Source organism: Lissotriton helveticus, chromosome 2_1 (assembly GCF_964261635.1).
Source record: "Lissotriton helveticus chromosome 2_1, aLisHel1.1, whole genome shotgun sequence".
Taxonomy (NCBI): Eukaryota; Metazoa; Chordata; class Amphibia; order Caudata; family Salamandridae; genus Lissotriton; species Lissotriton helveticus.
In genome coordinates this window covers 1498452748-1498462508 of record NC_136059.1, presented here as the reverse complement: position 1 = coordinate 1498462508, position 9761 = coordinate 1498452748, and the positions used below count along the sequence as shown (strand labels likewise).

Genomic DNA, 9761 nt, shown 5'->3' with positions numbered 1-9761 from the left:
AAGCACAAAGAGAAACTGAGTATAAATATTGGGGCCCAGAACTTTAGAACTCGCTCGAATCAAGGAACCTGCCAAGAAGAAGAGCTGAAAGAACTGCCAAGGGGAATACTGCCCCTTTGCTGTGTTGTTGCTTTGTTGGGGTGGCCTGCAGTTGCTGCTTCTGTCTTGGGCAGTAAAAGGACTGGACTAAACTTTCTTTACTTGTTGCTGAGTATCTCCAAGGGCTTGAAGTAGAGCGTGCCTCCTGTTCTGAAGTCAAAGGGACCGCAAAGACTTCACCTATCTCTGGTTCCCGCCTCTGGAATTGTGGATTCAGTTTCCACAGAGGGGGGAAAGCAACCGACTCTCAGGTTGGCTCCGTTGCTGGCTCCGAGTCCTCAAGGCACCGCAGAGGGCACTGCCGCATCTCACACTGCAACCCTGGCTTGGGGGCACTGCTCTCAAGTCTTCGACACACCGTCCCGTCCCACACCGCAGTCTGGACCGACCAACACCAGCTCCCTGCAACTGGCACTATCACCTGCACCGTGATCTGTCAGCACAGCAAAGAGCACCGCCTTCACTCCCCACCTCAGCCCTGGTCTCACCGATGCCGCTGGATGACCATCACCGAGCTGAACAAATCTTTGTCATCACAAAGAGCCAGACTGCTCCTAAGCATCCTTAACACTTGCAGATTAACTATTAAGGCACATGTGCTTTTCATTCAGGCAGGCAAAGCAGCTGATAATGATCTAAATTAGCTTTCCCAGGGCAGGAGGGCTGTCTTTTTGCAGGGACAAATGAAGCTGGAGAATCTGCGACCCACTTCCCAGGACTCCACGACCCCCCTGGGCATTGCGTCCCACAGATGGAAGACCTCTGCCTTATGGTAATGCAAGTTACAAGCTATAGCAAAAGGTTTATCAACGTCCTGCACTAAAAGTAGAAGTAACCTTCCCTACTATCAAAACATGTGGGGGTAGAATAGTAATTACACACTTCATTGCGGTCAATGGGGGAATAGCGAGAGACAGAGAACCTGCTTACACGTTTTATGCAATGGGATTTTAATCACGTGTGCTTGTTTTAACAAAACCTTTCAGGGCTTTAAGTGGGATGAAAAAACTGAAGGGGTAGGGGGTCTCTCAAAGGGGTGTGGCCAATGTAATTAAGGGTGTGGCTTAAAAACACAAGCTAAAAATCTGTGCTTAGCATAGTGTGCCACCCAGCTTGTAGTTTGCTGTTTCTGTCATTGTATCCAGATATATAATACAACAAGTAACATCATACCTACAACAAATTAGGACTTTTGGCCTTGTCAATGGTTGTTAGTTGCATAAGCAGCAACTTTGGCTTGCTCTTTTTAATATTGAAAAAGTTTCCACTTAAAGCCCTGGTAACACCACGACAATGTTAATGCTCCTAAGTCTCAAAAAGAGAAGGGAAATCCAGAGAGAAAATGACTCTTGAAAGGATTTCCCTTCCCTTACAACGCTCACCTGGCATGACGTCATGCCGCACTGTCTCCGCTAATGAGAATTGAGTAGTTTGAGCAGCGCACATCGATGTGCCCACCTGGCATGTCGTCATGCCGTAACTTTTCCAATAGTGAGAAGTGAGTAGTGTGAGCAGCGCACATCGAAGTGCTCACCTGGCATGTCGTCATGCTGTAACTTCTCCACTAGTGAGAAGTGAGCAGTGTGAGCAGCGCACATCATGTGCCTGCTATCACGGCAGTCCGGAAAAAACAAACCGCCTGTGCCAGGGCACAAAGCAGAGCCCGATAGAGACCCGTTTCGAGGCCCCCTTTAAAAAACTGCCGGTGCTCAGACCCGGCCCACTTAAAGCCCTGCTTATCTTACCAAAACCAGGATGTAAGGGGTACATTTCTGAAGTAGGTTAAAGAAAACTGAAGAGATGCAATGCCTATAGGAGTGTTGTTTCCCTGTGCAAAGTAATTAAAGTAATTATTACAAGCAATCTGTGAAGCGGTATGAAATGCTTCATCATGAAGGTTTTACCATAAACTTAACTGGAACTTTGGCCAGACGCTCACTGACCTGTGGGGGGCCATTCAGGCAGGGCTCCAGACTTCCGCAGCCTCAGCGCTGCCCTCTTCCAGCACTTCCCAGGCTCCCAGGCTCCCTGCTGTCCGGACGCGACGAGACGGCAGATCGGGGACTTCATCCCCCAATACCCCTAGCGCCTTGGAAGGCGTGCTTCCGGTCCCGCCCCCCGGAGGTGCGCTAAAGGACAGCGCGAGCCCCGGGGGAGCGGGGAACTTTGGCCAGACGCTCACTGACCTGTGGGGGGCCATTCAGGCAGGGCTCCAGACTTCCGCAGCCTCAGCGCTGCCCTCTTCCAGCACTTCCCAGGCTCTCAGGCTCCCTGCTGTCCGGACGCGACGAGACGGCAGATCGGGGACTTCATCCCCCAATACCCCTAGCGCCTTGGAAGGCGTGCTTCCGGTCCCGCCCCCCGGAGGTGCGCTAAAGGACAGCGCGAGCCCCCGCGTCGCGGGATCGCGCACGGGAGAGCACCCGGGGCTAAGCCCGGGCAAAGGGCGGGCCCTCTGTGGCCCTCAGAGGCACGAGGAGGACGGGACGGGCCACCACACTTGGCATCATCATTGGAGAAGGTAAAGCCAGGTTCTATCTTATATCTCTACCGCTTGGAGTTGTCTACCTTTGCCACCAGGATTTTATCTCCAAATTATAATGTCCATCTGGGAAGAGCTGAATGCCCTCTGTGGCACAAACTATATCCCGGATGCACCAATCACTCCCATAGTGACCAGAGTCACTGATCAAGTCATTTGTACTCCCCAGGCAACCCCCAATACAACTCTCTCTCCATCTAACAACTGCAGCCCCTCTGTATCTGGCCCAAACCCTGCCTCATTACCATCGGATAAGGCTGAGACTCGATCCCCTCTACAATCGACCCTACTGGCCCAAATCGAGCGACTGCTATACACTGCTCTATCTCCACTGGTAGTCAAAATTAATGATTTGGGGGACAGACTGAGCAGGATCGAGAAAACTATTGTTCGGTCATACCCACAAACCGGAAACCCTGTTAATCCTATAAGCCCTACCCCCACCAACACTCAGGAAAGGTCTATGATCAATGCCCCCACGATACTGCAAACTTGTGACTCCCCTGTTATACCACCTATCCAAAGTGGTCGCAATGATATCCTTAATCTCGATCATCCCCCACATAGAGCTCCTGTGATCGCACTAAAAAGAAAGCATCGCATTGATTTACCCCCCGAAGCAGCCCCATACATCACTGTTCTCTCTGGGGTCCCCGCACTCAGACCAGGAAAACGTGAACTGCATCAGGACCTACTGAACAAAGCCATCTTTTGGCTCAAAAACAATAGACCATTACCTTCTGCGCTAGATGGTGGGATACTGAGCGTAAGAAGGGTGGGGTGGCTTGGTCTTCTGCCCAAAAATGTTCCAGGGGACTTGATTTTGGTTAAGTTTAAACACAGGAACATTGCCCCCTACTTGCGATCTACCCAGCCCAAACGTGGCGATGGCTCCATCCGTATCTGGGACCTGCATGACTTTTACCCTTGTCCCCGAGCATCGAATCACCATAACAGCGGGTGAACAAGGGGGAATCTGAGTATTTTGGGTTATCGTTTGAAACGCGTTATTATAAAGAAGCGTATGATTGCTTGTTATCCCTGTCAACTGCACGTATATGTAATACCGTTTTAAACTTTATTAGACCAGCTTTGGTGATTAGAAATAGATATTGATGGAATTTGGTTTTAAGAAAAATTATGTAAACATGTATTGTGATTTTATGGTTGATTAATTTTATTGCCCTTTTAAAATTGTCTATGCATACTTTTATGGTTTCTATATGAAATCGAAATAAAGTTTTGGAAGTATAATTTTGGCCTCTGCACTGTAGTAATATACTTGTGAATATGCATTTATTAGTACAGTTGTTCTAAATAACCTGTTATTAGGCTGCATTTATTTTCACAAATATGACAGAAACAAATACTTTCTACATTTTATAGATAAGATTGCCGTTTATATTTAATTGTAATCCAGAATTGAGAAAACTGGATCATAACAACGACAATAATGTACAAGCGTCTATTGAGCAAACTGCAGCTCTTTTCTGTTTAAGGCACTGAATTTTTTGTAGCCCATTGAGAGGTGCAGTAAAAGAAAAGGTGCCTGCAGTTGCACGCTACTGTGAAATAACTTTGCTTGGCTTGGAGTCAATTTATTACAAACTACACCTTGCATCAGATATTAATTTTAATCTTCTAGCACCACTGGTAACAAACTAATTTAAAAACACCATAGAAATCTCATTGAAATCACTAAACTTGAAAAGTTTCTTTAAACATCAATGAACGGAACGTATGTAGGTAAACGTGTTTTCAAAAGTAATTACGTTTCCTCTTTTATGAAAAATTACAACGATCACTATACACTCGATATATTTAATGCATTTTACGTTACAGTGTTAAAATGAGGGGAATACATGTGTATACTCAAAGAGTTCAACGCGCCACCTGCTCTCGACTGGCCCTATTATGTGTGTACAATGAGCGGAGCAAAGCTGCAGGAACCTTTAAAATATGCAGGTATTGAGTTTATGGGTTAAGGCAAGCCACGCTCTGACAGAATCTGCAACCCCCTTCCCAGGACTCCATGACCCCCCCCCCGGGGGTCGCGCCCCACAGATTGAAGACCTTTGCTCTAGCAGGACAAAGATATCCTGATAATGTTTTACCAGCGATCGCACATTGATAAGACCACACTTTAAATTGTTTTGTGTACTGTCTGTGAGTGTAAACCCTCCCTCACCGCGCACCATGCCTTCATTACTCACATTGCTGTGCTCACCTATTGCCATGAGGTGGTCCCTTGAATAACAAATGGTAGTATCCTTAGTGGGGAGCTGCTTTCGGCCAGCGGGATGGCTAGCGCTAGACTCGCCTGGTGCGCGGACGGGCGCAGATGGGCTTGACCTAGGTGCGCCCTTGCACGCTTGCATCTCCTCTGCTTAATTAGGGAGGAGCGTGCTTGGTGAAACACTAGTATGCTGACCAAGAAGGCGTGTGCTTGGTGACCTGCTCTTACAGGCGGAGTACACCGACTCACCCTAGTCAGTCTGGTAACCGTAAAGTGCGAATGCAGGCAAACAACAGTTAAATGTTACTTTAAAATGAAGTTAAAAACATTTGCCCCACGTTAGAAAGCATAAAAAACTTAAGCCTCACCCCTTCTACTAAACAAATCTATACGTGCTGCTACCAATAATGACGAATAGAAAAGCGCAGCAAGGTAATCGTTACTGACTGCACGCTTGCATCTCCTCTGCTTAAGTAGGAAGGAGTGTGCTGGGTGAAACACTAGTTTCTTGCAGTCAAAACCCCCACCTTTTGATGTGAGAAGGCATCTTAGCTTTCTGAGCAACGCCTGGTGGCCTGTAATAATATCAAAATATTTCCTATGTAGAAATACATGAAAATGTTTGCAGGCCCACACTGCAGCCATACTCTTCTTTTCATTCTGAGAATAGGCATGTTCTGGTTCAGGCAGGATTTATTGGCATAGGCCACAATGTGTCTCTGAGCATTTGGATGTCCATTGGTGTTGAGCAAGAATGGCCCTCAGCCCCACCAGTTCAAATAACTGTATTTCGGCCACCTGGGCCATAAAAGTACATACATGAATAAAAAGAAAAAATCTATATATAAAAACAAATGTATGTCTGTCTGTCTTCTGTTTGTCCTTTATGCATTACTACACGATTCATCCGATCGCCATGAAACTTTGGGAAGTTGTTGAGTACACTCCCGCAAAGGTTTCTGTGATAACATTTTTAAAAATAAAGCAAGATTAGAAGCTGTTCGAATACAAAATGATCAAGACCGTTCTTCTCAAATGAACGACCATCGAGAATCGCTCCGAAGGTGAATTGCTCTAATGTAACACGGCCCTCCGAAGGTGAATTCCTCTAATGTGACCCGGCCCTCCTCGAGTGCAGCTGAGCGCGTTGGGGCCGGAGAAGCTGCACAAACATGTCGAATCAGTCTTCGTTGTGCCGAGACGGAGTGTTGGTGAGATGGTGCGGGATCGGGAATGAACATGAGTTGTGATGGGGGCGCAAGGTATGAGCGTGTAAGCGCTGTGCTCTCGCGCTCGCGTCCAAAAGTATACCAAATGTGAAGAGGCCTAATCCGGTTCGACATAGAACTGTAGTGGAAGTAGTCGGTATGAGCGTGTAAGCGCTGTGCTCTCGCGCTTGCATTCAAAAGTATACCAAATGCGACGGTGCGGGATCGGGAATGAACCCGAGTCGTGATGGGGGCGCAAGGTATGAGCGCGTAGGCGCTGTGCTCTCGCGCTCACGTTCAAAAGTATACCAAATGCGATGAGACCTAATCTGGTTTGACATAGAACCGGAGGGGAAGTAGTCTAGGGTGAAAGACACAGGGGCCAATATCGAGTGCGAGACACAAGTATCATTAGAAAGCATACAAAAACCAGAGAAAAAAGTTAAACTTTAACCTTAAAAGGCCATTCTGAGGTATTCAGAAGATATAGGCCAATCCCAGAAAACCTAGGAAACTCTTAATACTAAATAACATCCTATTTACATATATAAAAACTTAATAATAAATGACATCCTATTTACATATATACAAGTATCCGATAAGCAAAGCAGAGTAAATCAATAACAAGGATGTCGGAGAGATACTTATCTTTCTGAGCAGCAGAAACAAACCTTTCTGATAAGATTGCAGCAACGCGCGACAGGTGAGCTAGTAAATAGATAAAAAATACAGTTCGACAGTAAGCAGAGTCACATTAAAAAAAACGAAAATAATACACTCCAGTAACTGATTTATAGCAAATATTAAAGTAGATCAAAGTTAAAAGCATAACAGTATTTGCATGAGCTCAATAATTTGCATGAGGTAGTGCACGAATGATACCGCAGTGTGGTGTCAGAAAAACAGTGCAAACAACATCATCCTACTGATGGAGGGGAAAAAGCCTTTCTCCTAAGTATACACATAACACCTAGGAACTTGGCAACAGAGGTGGCAAATACGGGGGCTATAATTATGTGAAGAGCGATACGGTGACTGGGTACACCTAGCAACCTGCATATAGAGGTACTCCAATTCCACAGGGTGAAGCGTAAGCTGATCATGCAAAAAAGACAGGTGACATGCTCTCCTCAAACGAGTTGCAAGCCGGGTACACAGCAACTCCCCCATTAGCCCATTTGGAGGTGAAAACTCTCAATAGTAGGGTGCCCACACTAAAGTGAAAGTCTAACTTCCTGTACAGTGTGCCAGACACCTGGTCCCATAGCAACTCATAGCCAAAGGAGGGCTTAAAATCAATGAATTCACTTGATGGCTTGGAAAAGAGAGCTTTCCAGGATTCATTGCTCATTGTGATTGCCCAGTAGTGCCGTTTCAAAAAGACCTTGGCCTGGAAGCTAGTTGTAGCCATGTGCACCAACAACTAGACAACCAAAGGGAATAATGCATCTCTTTGATTTAAGAGAGCCAGGGTACCTTACTGAAATGGTTGACTTTCATTACTTCATGGAGGGCAACAGCATGATGGGTTGGTTTGGGAGTAGGCCATAGATGCCTCCTATATAGTAATGTGTGCGACCTGATTTTACTTGCCAACCTTCTAACACCCAGGTCCATGAGGAGTGGAGACAGTGGAGAACTGAAAGGGAAAAAAGTTAGATTGCTCTAAAATTTGTTTTTAACTCTAGCTAGTACCTCTGTATTAGAAAACATCAAGTTTGGCCCTGTAAAGGGCCGAACCCAATGCATTTGTCTTGTAGATTTTCAGTGTGGGCGTGATAGGAAGTACAATATTCTTTGAGTAATGCACCCAACACCTGCTTGCGTTTTATGGCCGCTTTGTTGACATGGGACATTTAAGTCATGCCAACAGAGAATGTCACACCCATAAGTGAAAGATTACACCTTTGCAAGAGGGAATACACCCGAGGACAATACTCCTTTTATGCAATTTTTATAGATTAAACAACATCAATTTTGTTTTGGAAATGTTGCTCTCCAAGTCACGAGCAATGCAACACTCAATAAAGTGAGTAAAGAGTTTTTGGAGGCTGCTCAGGGTCTTTGAAATCAACAAAGTGTCATCACCAATGGGAAAATGGGAGTTTTGACTTTGGCCAATGAGGGGACATCCATATCTACCTGGGGCAGAAAATGCACGATGTTGTTTATAAATAACGAACACAGTGTGGATGCCAGGACGCATTTCTGGTGGACTCCTTTAAGTACTGGTATCCTGTCAGTCAACTGGCCCTGGTCACCCTAGATCATTTGTACATAATTATTCTTATGTAGATGTACTCATAACAATAGGATGTCAGGGGGCATAGCCAAATTAGCAAGGGTCGTCTAAAGACCAAACAGAGGGTCTAAATCAAAAGGGGATTTTAAATCGATGAATGCAACATAAAGTTTGCTCTTGATGATTACAAAAGTCCTCCAGTAGAGCAACAAAAATGAAAGGCTTTGTCAATGGTTAAAACTTTCCTGCGGAAAGTGGCTTGGAAGGAGCTGAGAATATCATTTTTATCTATCCATTCCTTTCACCCCCCAAAATGGCACAGAAGGCCAAGAAGGAAGCTGTCCCTGTTAAAACTGAAGCAAAGTCCAAGGCTTTGAAAGCTAAAAAGGCTGTTCTTAAGGGGGTACACAGTCACAAGAAGAAGAAAATTAGGACAGCCCCCACTTTCAGGAGGCTGAGGACCTTGAGGTTATGGAGGCAACCGAAGCATCCCAGAAAGAGTGCTCCTCGTAGGAACAAACTTGACCATTATGCGATTATTAAGTTCCCTCTTACCACGGAGTCTGCCATGAAGAAGATTGAAGATAACAACACGCTGGTCTTCATTGTGGATGTCAAGGCTAACAAGTATCAGATCAAACAGGCTGTAAAGAAGCCTTATGATATTGATGTTGCCACGGTCAACACCTTGATCAGGCCAGACGGCGAGAAGAAAGCATATGTGCGTCTAGCTCCAGACTATGATGCACTGGATGTAGCCAACAAAATTGGCATAATCTAAGCCTGCTCTGTAGACGCCGGACAGTTCAGTATTCCTTCCATTTTAGCTATCCAAGAGTCTATTTGAACATTACAAATTTGTTATAATTTCCTGAAAAGCTAAAGCTACCAACAAGTCAAACAATCCTCTTTCATGAGTCAATAACCCCAGCGACTCTGATAAGCTTCCTGTAAAAAGAAGAACATTTGATATAGGGATTTGTAAATTAAGAAGAATTGAAATAGAAGACCAAATTTGTACCTAAAAGGAGACTACCAGGGGCAGGAAAACAGAAGGTGCATCAGGTCAGCCAAAGGACAGTCAGAGGACCAACAAGTCTTATTATAAGCATGTGCAAAATCAGCTATGAAGGTAGGACTAAAAAATAGCCTCTGGTATAGAAAAAACTGAGATTGAGTGGTGGATGCAGATCTAGAGATTTTTATTGACCTAGCCCAAATCTTGTTCCAGAACTCGATGCTACAATCACAACCCAAATCCGTTTACCAAGTAAGTTCTAACTTAGACGTAGCGCGCTCCGGATTAGTGAAATGAAAGAATTTATAGATCAAGGATGCTTTTGGGAGTACCGTCAAAATTCTGAGAAGAGGATCCTGTGTAGACAAGTAATCTTCTGGAAAAAAAAAATAGACATCTAGAACTACTTCCATAAG

The 9761-nt window shown here is 45.2% G+C and overlaps 1 pseudogene; it reads left to right on the top strand.

The window, feature by feature from the left end:
- The first annotated feature begins 8640 nt into the window (after nucleotides 1–8640).
- On the top strand, nucleotides 8641–9108 carry LOC144819815 (large ribosomal subunit protein uL23 pseudogene; annotated as a pseudogene).
- Nucleotides 9109–9761: the final 653 nt, after the last annotated feature.